Source organism: Propithecus coquereli, unplaced genomic scaffold (genome assembly GCF_000956105.1).
Source record: "Propithecus coquereli isolate 6110/MARCELLA unplaced genomic scaffold, Pcoq_1.0 Scaffold34, whole genome shotgun sequence".
NCBI classification, from domain to species: domain Eukaryota; kingdom Metazoa; phylum Chordata; class Mammalia; order Primates; family Indriidae; genus Propithecus; species Propithecus coquereli.
The window spans coordinates 5,695,634-5,708,740 of record NW_012149063.1 but is presented as its reverse complement, the minus strand read 5'-3'; the positions used below and the strand labels follow the sequence as shown (position 1 = coordinate 5,708,740).

Genomic DNA, 13,107 nt, shown 5'->3' with positions numbered 1-13,107 from the left:
TTTTTTTTTTTTTTTTTTTTTTGAGACAGAGTCTCACTCTTTTGCCCGGGCTAGAGTGTAACATGGTTCTTAACATATACAATAATAAATGCTAATGCTCATGTTCTATAAGAACACCATGTAATGCACAAGATGAGCCATGTTTCTATGGACCATCATAGCACATACATAGGTCCATCTCAGGCATAGATCAAATACTGTACAAATCTTTCACTCTGAATAAGCTCCAGAAATGCTTCTCAATTGCCAGAAATCACAAGAAATAGGAATAATCATCAGAATTCAGATTTGCAATGAGAATTCTGGTAAACATGACTGCTTTGATGTAGCACTTGGGGTTGCTGAAAGCACTAAATGACTAGTGTCGAAGATGCTAGCCATGAGCTATTTCCAGCCTTTCTTGCATTTCCCGGCTCTACCTGGATGGGATGTGTGCCGAAAGCAGATTTGTCATACATGCCATCCAAATAATTATGGCCTGACTGGTCCCCTGTGTCACAGCCTCAAGTCTCTTCGCATGAGTCATCATTCGGCTGGGAAGCAGGAAATGCTCCATTTGGGGGAGGAAGTCAAAAGGATGCCACACCTCAGGACAATACTCTTCTTACCCAAGCAGTGTTGTTATTCTCATCTACCAGGCAACACCCAAACAGAGCACGTTTAATCACCCCAGCAGATAGGAGGTTCAAGCTGTGAGGTTCCCCTAGCAATTCTGAGACATCATGCAACAAGGAGCTACAACCTGTTCCAGTGACCCCACACCCAGCTGACTTCTGATGGTGCCAAAGCACCAAACTTTTAACCTCAAAGCACAGAGAACTCAGCCCCTTTCAGGGTGTTCTGGCATTTCTCTTGGCAGTGACATTGCCATAAATGTGTGGAGGCAGATGTGTTTTGCACATATATATGCACATATAAAAGTCCATACATGGGGAGATTTTGGTATTCAAAGGAAGCTATCATGAAGATCCTTGCTGCCAAGATTGTTTACTATTTTCTAAAATAAACCTAAGTCTACACCAAGATGCAACATCTTTTATGGAGTGGAGGGTACATTTCCATTTCAGTGAGTCAGGAGTTACCTCACCTTCTACTTCTATTTGGGAGGTCAGGGGTGGTTAGAAGTATCACCTTCATTCAAAGTCAAGAAAAAAAGGCAGGAAGAGATTGCAATAGTGAGAATCTCATCTGCCTTCCAACCCTACATGCACATTCTAATGTAGGAATATTAGAGGAATGGAATGCTGGCTAGCCTCAGTCCTTGCAGGACCTACCTCAGTCTTCCACTACCACTGAGAATTTGACTTCTGAACTGGAAATGGATAATGGATAAGAGATCTTTATTATTAAAATATTTTACATTTTTAAAATTTAGTATCTGTTAGAAATTTATAATTGTATCTTTATTTAAGTTATGTAGCAACAAGGTTAAGAGATTTTATAATCCTAAGTATTAAGAACATATTCTAATGATTTATATTTCTAAAACATATTTATATTAACATCAGGTTATATATATCTGAAATTGTTATCATTTCATATAGTGAAATCCTTTCACTCAATGTTTACTCATGTGCTAGACACTCCACAACCATACAAGCTTTGTTTTATCATCTCATTTTATAGGTAAGAAAACTGAGTTACAAACTTCTGGCCCAATAACACACAGTAGTAAAATCTCATTTTGACCCAAATCCATCTGACACCTAGGACATGTGTTTTCCACTATAAAAACTGCCTCCTCTCTTTATTAATGAACTTGCATATCATTGGATATGTCTACAGCTTGGTGAACAATTTAGAAATAATGTTTTGTTAAGATTTAAGTCTCTTTAACAATATACCAGTAATCCAGAGGCCACTTATACACATCTCTTAATTGATCTGAACACAATTAAGAGCTGCAAATAGTCCTCCAAGCCACCAGAATGAATGTGACATCTGTTTCATACATCAGAGCTGGTGGATGACACTGCTATGAGTGTGCACAACACACTTCTTCAGGATCTATTTACTCTCACTTTAGACACTATGCTAAAAAGGTGGACATGTCATTTCCCAACCTCTAGCAGAGAAACTATACCAGGAGAAGGGGAACGGGGAGTTCTAGAGGCAGGAATATTGACTTCAGTGGAAAAGTGAGAGCTGGCAACTTGGAGCAAGGGGGAAAACAGAAAAACTGTAGAATTCTGTAACGTATCCGTGCCAATTAGCAAAGGGCAAAAACTCCTACACAGCTCAGAAGCCTCAAAGGGCACCAGTCAACTGAAGCCCAGAATAAGAGCATAAGCTCATGAGGATGACACAGTTATGTTGCAGGAAAACAAAATTTAAAACTTTACCTAAGAAAAAAATGGAAGAAAGAGAACACAATTTATAAAAACTTCTTCCAAAAATATTTTGATGTTTAAAGGAAGACAACTGCCCTTTATTGGAAACCAATCTTTTGCAGAGCCTCTCATTTCTCAAAGAGCTTTAAAGTTGTTTTTTTGGGATCTCTCTCTTTTTTTTTTTTTTGCAAATAAACATACTGACTTAAAAAGGGATTATTTCCTGTTGAGGGAGGTTTCAGAGCTTCTCTAGCTCTGTTTCGCTGTTGTCCAGCACTGCACACCACCACTGTAGCATTAATCTCCTAATCAAGTTTTTAATTAGGAGTAGTTCTCTTCCTATACCTTTGTAATATGCACCCAGTCTTAGACACTCCTCTCAATCTCCCCTCCCTGAGTTTTCTGAAGCTGCCTCCGCTATTTTCCCACATGTGATCATAGCTCATTTTACTAGAACCACTGAAGGGCAATGCATCAAGCACATTGGATGATCAAATCCAGGCTCGAAAGTGGAGTTACTTTGTCTCTGCATCCAGGGTTCCTTAGCTTCAACCCTACAAGACGATCCCACTAAACGTATCTGATCTGTAAGAGAATGAGAGACTGTGTACCAAACTGTTAAGCCACTGATCCAGCCAAGAAAAACAGCATGTGATATAATTTTAAAATGCATTCTTCCTCTTCATTTCCCCCAAATAGATATGGATGAATTATTGCTGGGAACTGCATTTTGCAGCCAACAGGTCCAGCAAACAACTTACTTTGGGATTTGCCTCCTAAAGTAGCATCTCCCCAGTAGCAAAAGGGTAAAAACAACTTTAAATGGATTAATTAATATACTTTCCAGGAGAAGCAGTAGACAAGGAAAGGACTTTTTAAAGTTTCGCTCCAATAGCAATACTGTATGTCCTCAGGGAGGTGTAACTGGGGCATAGTTCACAGGAAGAGAGTAGAGGAAAAAAAATAATGACTGAAATGTCTTGAGAAAGAAAAACACAAAGCAACCCAGGATATGTTTCTCCAGTCCTAAGTGCTTTGTCACAAAATATATCTTGAACAAAAACTTGGAAGAGATATTTTAATGCATATGGCAAAAAGGGTCATATTTCTTTAATTTATGAAGAGCTCTTATAATCTCATAAACCATAAATGCAATCTGGACAAAGGATATAAATCAGCTATTCACAGACAAAAGAAAGTACAACCACCAAGAAATGTTTTAAAATGATGCTTAACCTCACCCATGATTAGGGAAATACAAAACAAAATAACAAAAATTTTCGAAGTGTGAAATTACCCAGGTTGAAGAATTGACAAACAGGTATACTCGTACACTGTTGGGGGAAGTGAAAATTGGTGCAGGCTTTCTAGAGTATAATTAGAAAATGTTTATCAAATTTTAAATTTTACATAGTGTCCATATAATTCTATAGGTAAGAATTTACTCCACAAAAGTACCTCAAGATATATGTATGAGAATGAATATTGCATCAGTGTTTATAAGAACAAAAACCAACATACCTGTCCACCAACAGGGGAATAGGTTAAATATATTATGGTAATCCAAAAACTTTGTAGCATATTGTGTCTAATCTACATGGATTTAGACTGAAGGATCTCTGGGATATAATAAATGGGAAAAAAGCAAGATACAGACAAAATGAATGATGTAATCCCATTTATAAAAGTATATAAATTCAAATGTTTCTAATATAGGTACCATTACATGGTTATTACTCATAACAAATCATCCCAAAACTTAGTGGCTTAAAACAATGATGATTTATTATTTCTCACAATTCTGTAGGCTTCCTGGGCAGTTCTGCTGCTGGTATCACCTGGGCTCACTCAGGTGGCTAAAGTCAGCTGGGTGATTGGTTAGGGCTGGATGGACTTACTTCTCTGAGCTCTCAACTGGTATAGCTGGAATGTGTGCAATGGACCACATGGTTTTTCCACTCAGGTGTCTTCATACAATAGAAGAAGCACTCCCAGAGGTCAAGAGTGAAAGCTGTAGGGCCTCTGTAGGCCAACACTTGAGACAAAGTCTCTCCCATTGAATTTTATGGTCAAAGTGTGTCCCAGGGCCAGTCTGGCTTTAAGAAGAGGAAAACAGACTCCACCTTTTTTTTTTTTTTTTTTTTTTTGAGACAGAGTCTCACTCTGTTGCCTGGGCTAGAGTGCTGTGGCGTCAGCCTAGCTCACAGCAACCTCAAACTCCTGGGCTCAAGCGATCCTTCTGCCTCAGCCTCCCAGGTAGCTGGGACTACAGGCACGTGCCACCATGCCCGGCTAATTTTTTCTATATATTTTTAGCTGTCCAATTAATTTCTTTCTATTTTTGGTAGAGACGGGGTCTCGCTCTTGCTCAGGCTGGTCTCGAACTCCTGAGCTCAAACAATCCAGCTGCCTCGGCCTCCCAGAGAGCTAGGATTACAGGCGTGAGCCACCGCGCCCGGCCCAGACGCCACCTTTTGACTGCAAAAGTTGGAAAGAAATGGTGGTCATGTTTAATCTACCACTATACATACCTGCATCTTTCCATATCTCCATATCTATATATGTATCCATCTTTAAGTATCTGAAATGTTACTGAAGAACCTATTAAAATAATTGCCCCTGGGGAGTGGAGCTAGGAATTTGTGTGGGAAAGGAACAGGAAGAAACTCACTTTCATTTCATCCATTTCCATACTCAGGGCTGGCTTCATAGGCATGAGATCTGTGCTGCTGCATAGGGCCTCCTGCGCAGGAGGGCCCCTCGCACTGGGTTTAATGCTCTGTTGCCACCACATTGAAATCCTTAATAAATTTCATTTTTGAGCTTGTGTTCTGTAAGTGAAGTCCAATGGTGCAGTGGGGGACCATGCACACAAGTTGAGGGTACACACACAAACATGTGTCCATCACTCCTTGTCCCATTTCACATACCGTGTCCATAATGCTCACGAGCACAGCATTCCAGTGCACTCATGATGCATGGGGGTTCAGCGTGACGCAGAGCAAGTACAAGGCAAGCCTGTTACATCTTCAATGAGTCAATCCAGGCACTGCCAGCCCCAGAAGCCCCATTTTCTGTTCTAACCTGAACTTGCTCTGAACACAGAAAGAGTGCAACGATATTGGCAAAGGAACTCTACCATATCCTTTCTTACCATGTTACTTCCATGTATAGTTGTCCCTCGGTATCCATGGGGGATTGGTTCCAGGAACCCCTGTGGATAACAAACTCCATGGATGCTCAAGTCCTTTACATAAAATAGTGGTATATTTGTGTATAACCTACGTACATCCTCCCATACACTTTAAATCATCTTTAGATTACTTAATATAACATAAATGCTACATAATAGTTTTTATACTGTATTGTTTAGGGAATAATGACAAGAAAAAACTCTGTACATATTCAGTATAGATACAACCATATATTTTTTTGCATATTTTCAATCTGTGGTTCCTTGAATACACGGAGGGCTGACTGTATTAGCCAACCACTGACACTGAAAATAACAACACAAACAAAAAGGAAAGATAGGGCAACCCATGGTTCTCCTTCCTTTCAGTCCTTCCTTACTCATCCATAAGCTGAAGACAGAGAGTGTTGGTAAACTGTATGTGCATCAAGAAGTGAAATAAAAACAGTTGAATCAGTTTTGTGCACAATTTTCACTATCCTAGTAAGAACGAAATATATATGCATGTATGAGCTAGGAAATAAAAATCACGTAAGTTTGGTGATTCCGCATGCAAGTTACATATTCTTATATTTGCATTTAAAACTAGTATTGCACCATAAAAAGATAAACAGTAAATTTATGGTAACAATTTAAAATATGTACTTTTCTTTATTAAAACAACATTAAATAGCAAATAAAGAACAAAATGGTGAGTTGAGATAGAGAATGCAGAAGAAAGGAAAAATCTATATATTTTGGAACCACTAACAATACTTTTTTTACTCTGGGGAAAACAAGGGATTTCACATTTTTATTTTGCACTGGGCCCCACAAATTATATAGTCAGGTTTGTCTGTACTGTTTGAATTTTGTGTATATACATCCTTTCTTATATATGTTAAAAAATGGGTTTCATTTTACCTCGCCCCTTTCATCCCTTTACTTCATGAGGCTTATCCTACCCTTTACCTCAAAGCATCATAGCTCTGTTTTTTAATTTTAAAGAAATTAAGAAAAGATACGATCCAAGGAACTGGCATCCAAAAGACAACAGGTACTCAAATGAAGAAACACTTTTAATAAACAAACGCAATATTTCGTACCATTACTCCTTCTCTCTTTCTTTTATGGGTAAACGTTCTCCCTGATTTACAGCACTGCAACCATAGTCAGCACAATGAAATTAAGCAAGAATAATACGCCAGATTAAAAAGCCCAAACCCAATTTTATGATTTCAATTCATGACAGCTGCACTGTCAACATAAATATTTATTCTCTCAAGGGCCGTGGATGCAAGGTCATCTACACCACAAGGGATGCTCGCCTTGATAGGTACATATTCATCAACTCAGGAAATGTAGAAGATGAGTAGAGGTTATTTACAGGGATAACTCCTTGGAAAATTAATGCAAAAAGGATTTCTCTTGTTGCATTTACTAGCATGGTACCAACGTGACATTCCATAGCTATAATGACTAACATCTTTATTAAAATTGAAGAAAGTAATATTTTTATATTTACCTCTTAGGCTTTTAATATTACTATGTATATTACTTTAAATTTTCAACAAATATATTCATTCTTAATAACTAAAAATTAAAATTAATTATACTGAAATGACTTACATGCTTAGAGTTTTATATTTGAAACATAGTAACATTTCACAATAATGTTCTCAGATTTAAAACATAAAGATGATGCCGATAAGAGGTTCTTGTTATTGGGGTTTAGTGAAACAGTAAAGCAAAATGGAGAAACTAAACAAAAACCCTGGTAGGTATGTTGGGGTCAATTTGTGTGAAGATTATGTCTCAAAATGTCTTGACAGATTTAGAAATTTTAAAACTTTTTTTCTTTTTCAAGAGGTTGGGAAGAAGAGTTAAATATAAGTTTTGGAAGTCTTGCCCAATCACCAGTTAAAGAGAACATCCTGCATAGACTATACTACAGGAGAAGCCCGTACAGTGGTTCCATCTGGAGAGGAAACCTGGCAACTGGGGCAGGGGAGGGTAGAAAGCATACTTTTCATTATCTACCCTGTTGTACTTTTTGAATTTTGTACCAAATGCATGTATTACCTAGTCTCAATAAATTAAATAATTTTCTTAAAATAAAAAACAAAGAGAATTCCTGCTTTGCATGATGTGCCATGTTACAGCTAATTTTTAAAAGTGCCGTTGTCTGAAGGCATCCAGTTAGTTTTGTGATCATTATTAAATACAGACAGTTTGTGGAGGGATATGGAACTGAGAATACAAAACCACATGAGCATAAAAACCTCCTGTCTTCTTAAGTTCAATCATTTTGGGACTGGCAACAAAATGTCCAAATCAACTCAGCTATTTAAAGGGGGCAATGGACCAATAAATTAGAAATATTTATTTTATAATGGGCATCGGTAGAACCTCTTCCTGCAAAGCATTTCTGTTTTGATCCTTAGAACAGAATGGTTCTTTTTCTTTAATGATTTCTTTTTCACTACAAAAAGAGTTTTGGGATATCAATGTCAAAGCTTTAATGACTGAGGACAAATACTTTAACAGTTCTACTCTCACCATCACAAATTCTGTAAAGATATGTTAAACTGGGAGTAAATGTTTGGTATTCCCCCACACAAAGGAGGAACAGGTTATATAATCTGATCTATGTCCTTTTGATTTGACAGAATGGTTCTTAATCTTTTGGAGGAGTAACAGACTTCTGTCAGATGACAGCTATGGACCCTCTTTTCAGAAAAATGTACACACACATAAAAAATGTCAAGGGTTAAATAGCTGGTCCATGAACTCCCCAGGGATCATGAATCCCAGACTGAAGGCACCTTTTGTGGATGATTCCTCTTTCTGACACTCCACACACAGACCTATCTGCCAATAAATTAAATGAGTTATTGTATCGCTAAAAGGCAAAAAGCTCACATTTGGGTCTAATCCTAAATTTTTCCTAAACAAAGAGTTCTTTTCATTCCCAAAGTTCCCATAACTGAATTCTGGATACTTAAACTATATTCTTCAGCCTAAGGTGATAATAACTTACTACTAAAGAGTTAATATAGGTAAGAAGATAAGGATGATTTCTGGCATTTAGCTGGTGGTCAATAAAATTCATGTATGCTCATTAATTACTTATTGTTCACATACAGAGACTCACCGAGCAAATGTAAAACCCAAATGACCATGATGATTTTAGATCAGATCTGGCCTTTAGACAGATCATGCCAGGGATCCCTCAAATGGGATGCTCTCAGGAGCTTACCTTCCTTCTACATGAGGTCAGAGAGGATTCCCCCAAATTCTGGGACTACAAAGACATGAAAAAGAGTGATATGGAGCGTTCACGCCTCTGTGACCCAAAGCCCAGGACTGACAGCTGCGGCGAGCTCCTACCACACTGAAAGTGGGAGACACCGACCAAGGCCTTCAGGCCTCCACGTCTGGGAGAAACCAACATATGGCCTCTTGCTCTGGGATCCCTCAGCCCAGGGCCTCAGAGCCCCAGGTCTCTCCGGCTATTTTGGAGAGGCCGCAGTGCTCTGGGCCTTCCTTATCCCTGAATCTTAGCAATCGCAGATGCTGCGCTCCCTGAGCCGTCTTCGTTCCCTGATCCGATCTCAGGTCCAATATCAACCTGTTTTTCTTAGAGTCACTGTTTTGTTTTTTGTTTTTCTTTTTTTTTTGACCATCTGTATCCTCATCTCCCCAGGAGGAAACTCAGGCTTTCCTTCACAGACAGATCTGATTTTAAAAATAAACTGCTGGGAGGTAACACAGATGTGAATGGGCTGCTCCTGATGCCATTCACCTGATCTGGAGACGTCAGAGGAGACAGCATTTGGGCTGGGTCTCAGGCGGCGGGGAAGGAAGGAGACTGCAGACACAGGGCCCCCAGAGCCAAGAGACCAGGAAGGCCCAGGCAGGAGCAGCAGTGAGTGGGCCCAAAGTTGGGAGTCTGCCAGGGGATGTTTCACCGAGAATCGGATCTCCAGTTCTCTTGGTTGACACTTCTGGGCTTGTTACCTGTGTTTGCACTAAGAGAGCAAGCAGGTACATAACTAGTCTCCAAAAGAGCTGGGGAAGGGGTTGGGGAGGGGCAGAAGGATATCAAAACCTGTCCTGTCCTCAAGAAGGCCAGGAGGCTCTGATGGCGCCTCTCTCCATGAGGAACCCGAGGATGAGAGGAGCAGGCCCCTCACTGTGGGAGGGCAGCTCTGACCCCCACCCGGCCCCAGTGAAAATATGTCACATCAGAAGGACTTGTATCCACTGCCTGGGTCTGGTGGCATCTTTCTGTCAGTTACAAAACGAGGGGACTTGCTCTGGAAACCCTTTTGATTCTCATTGGCAGTTCCTCTCTCTTCCTCCCACCTCCAGCCCCGGTGTCCTCCTGTGCTGTAGCTCTTAGTTCACTTTATTTTAATATTTCTTTTCACATATTTTTATCTTCATTAGTGTGTGAACTCCTTGAGGGCCACAAGTTGTCCATTTCTGCATCCGTGGTGCCTGGCACAGTACCTGGCATTCAGTGGATGCTGGACGAATGCTTGCCGATGTGATTTAGGTCAGTAAAAATGTGTTAATTAATTAATAGAGGCAATATGGCTGGAAAAGGACATAGGACCAAATTTAGAAAACTAAGCATGCCAGGGTAGCTAGTTTGAACCGTACCCCTTGGGCAGCAGTGAGAGCAGCATTCAGTGTCTGAGCAGCTGGGGTGGGGGTTTCGATCCCTGCTCTGTCTATGCTTTCATCTGTCACCACCACCACACCATCTACTCGGCGCTTTCTTGGGGCTAATTAAGGGATTGATTGCATGATATCATTCCTTCCTCCCAACAACCACTTGCGGTAGGATTATTTTGACCCCCATTTTATTATAAAAATGAGGGAAGAGAGTTAGGGAGATTGTGTAACTTGCCTGAGGACACAGAGCTGGCAAAAAGCAAGACCAGGGTTGTCACCATGTCCTGGCCAATTCCAGTCCATGGTCTTTGCACTATTTTTTTCTTTTGAGACAGGGTCTCACTATGTTGCTCAGGGTAGTCTCCAACTCCTGGGCTCAAGCAATCCTCCTGCCTCAGCCTTCTGATATGGTCTTTTAACACTATAATGCCTTCTGCCTCCCTCACACTGGCAAGGCCTGAGAAAAAAGGAAAGTAACTGTGGATGGTGGAATGGAATTGAAAAGCAAAGGATAAATATACAATTGATTATAATGGGAGACCAGCTAGGACAAGGAGAAGCAGGGGAAAAAGCCAACCTGAAATACTGAAGAGTAAGGTATCATGATATCTGCAACTTGCTTTCAATGGTTCAGCAAAACAGACAAATATATACACAAATACATATATATGGAGAGAGAGAGAGAACTTCTTTTTTTTTCAATTTTTCTGAATGTTTGAAAGTTTTAATTAAAAGTTGGAGGGAAAAAAGATAAGTCTAACATTTCAGACCTGGGTGAAGTCTGGAGAAGGGATTTGGATGAGGGAGAAGAAAATATAAAGCAACAAACAGAAAGCAAGAAAGAGAATTTGGGGCGAGGGATTCCCAACTATGCTAAAACTTCTCCAGAAATGTATAAACAGAGCCAAGACTCAGCTGTTTAGAGTATCATGCACATGCTTCCAACTGCTATTATCAGGAATTCACCTAGGGATTTTAATTTATTCATTGTCATGTATTGATCATCACCTTGTTAATATGCTATCTGCTATGTATGACGCTTTTTGGTAATGAGGGAAAGAAAATGTGGATGGAGGGAGTGTGACTCGCAGTACAGCTTTCAGAGAACTAAAACACTGACATTTCTAAAAGATATTTAAAACTCTATAACTTTTCACAGTGTTGTTCACAAAGTTGCGTATGTTCCTGAACAGGTGTATCTCTTACTAAATGCAATATCTGATCATTTTACTATATTCTCCCTTTTTCAAATTCTGTTATGCTTTTAATGGGAATTATATATAGTGAAAGTTATTACAAAGATTTGTTTTTCACAATATTTGTATTAGGCAATTCTATGAATTTTAAACAAAGTTAAGCATGAGTAAAAATACCCTCTAAACTAAAACCCACAACAAATAGCCATGGCCTAAAAAACGAAAAACTCTTTCATTGACATTCTTATTGGTAAGAGTTTCAGCACTTTCCCCAGAACTATTAAAGAGGTAGATACAATATCAGACAGTGACAGAGAGAAAATAGTAATAGACGCCTAAAAAAAGAGGACTCACTTCACTATTTTTGGAAAAGATCACAATACTACTCGGTGGTATGTTACACTCAGACCCAAAGCTTAGAGAGGTGTTTCAGAGACAATTGGGAACCAAGGACTAGAGTGTTCCACACTCAAATCACTGGGACCTTCACAGAAACCCAAGTGCTAAAGGAGGGGATAGAGCAAGCATAGATCATGGCGTATATATCCAGAAAAGAAATCTTAAGAAAATTTTGTTACTGAGCCTAAAATAAGGTCCACATGGAGGTTATAAGAAACAATTGGAGGCAATATATGAATTTCTAAGAACATTTATTAACTTTTTAAAGCAAAAGAGAGAAGCAGCAAAAAATTTTTAAAACTCATTCAATTCATGCAGCCAACACCATTGGGTAAGACACATTATCATTTATATCACGTTATTTTTCAAATTGGACATGAATAAAAGTCAGATATTATCTTTATAAAACAAACTTTAAAATTTTTTTAAAATCATGAAATAGCCAAGTTTACGGTGGATTTAATGGATTTAAACTGTATGTTCATTAAATACTATGAAAAATAAAAAGTAAACAGACCAAGATAAAACATTTGAGGAATTATAACAAAGGGCTAATGTCTTGATCAAATAAAGCATTCACATAACGTGTCCCAAAAGAGAAAATACCGTCTGTAAAGAAATCAATAAGAATACCTCAACCATCCTAGTAATCAAAGAAATATAATTACAATAGCAATGCCTATTATATTAGAAATATATACAGATGGTCCCCAACTTTTGATGGTTCAACTTACAATTTGTCAACTTTACGATGGTGTGAAACTGATAGGTATTCAGTAGAAACGGTACTTCAAGTAGCCACATAACCATTCTTTTTTTCACTTTTAGTACAGTATTCAATAAATTACATGAGATATTCAACATTTGATTATAAAATAGGCTTTTTTGTTAGATGATTTTGCCCAACTGTAGGCTAATGTAAGTGTTCTGAGAACATTTAAGGAAGGCTGGCTAAGTGATGATGTTTGGTAGGTTAGGTGTATTAAATGCATTATTGACTTATGATAGTTTCAACTTACAATGGGTTTATGGGGTTGTAAACTGAGCAGCATCTGTGTGTACAATGGTTACGCCAGCCAAGGCCAGAAGCAACAGGCACGCTCAAGTACTCTTGGTGGCAGAATAAAAGCTATTGAAAATAAATGTGATCACATTTATCGAGAGTCATCGAAGTTTTCATACTCTTTAGCAACTCTTTTTCTGGGTATTTATCCTGGAGAAGTAATTCTTGAAGTATAGTCCAGGGACAGGTGACAGCTCCAAGATTCTCAGAGAGGGATCCATGAATTCAAAACTGTTTTCATAATGATGCTAAGAAATTACTTGT

General features: G+C 38.8%; 1 protein-coding gene across 2 annotated transcripts in view; it reads right to left on the bottom strand.

Annotated features, from left to right (window-relative positions):
• The window catches only part of RAPGEF4 (Rap guanine nucleotide exchange factor (GEF) 4), a 298,433-nt gene that overhangs the window by 209,943 nt on the left and 75,383 nt on the right, over nt 1–13,107 (bottom strand). The gene's annotated exons all lie outside the window — the stretch shown is intronic.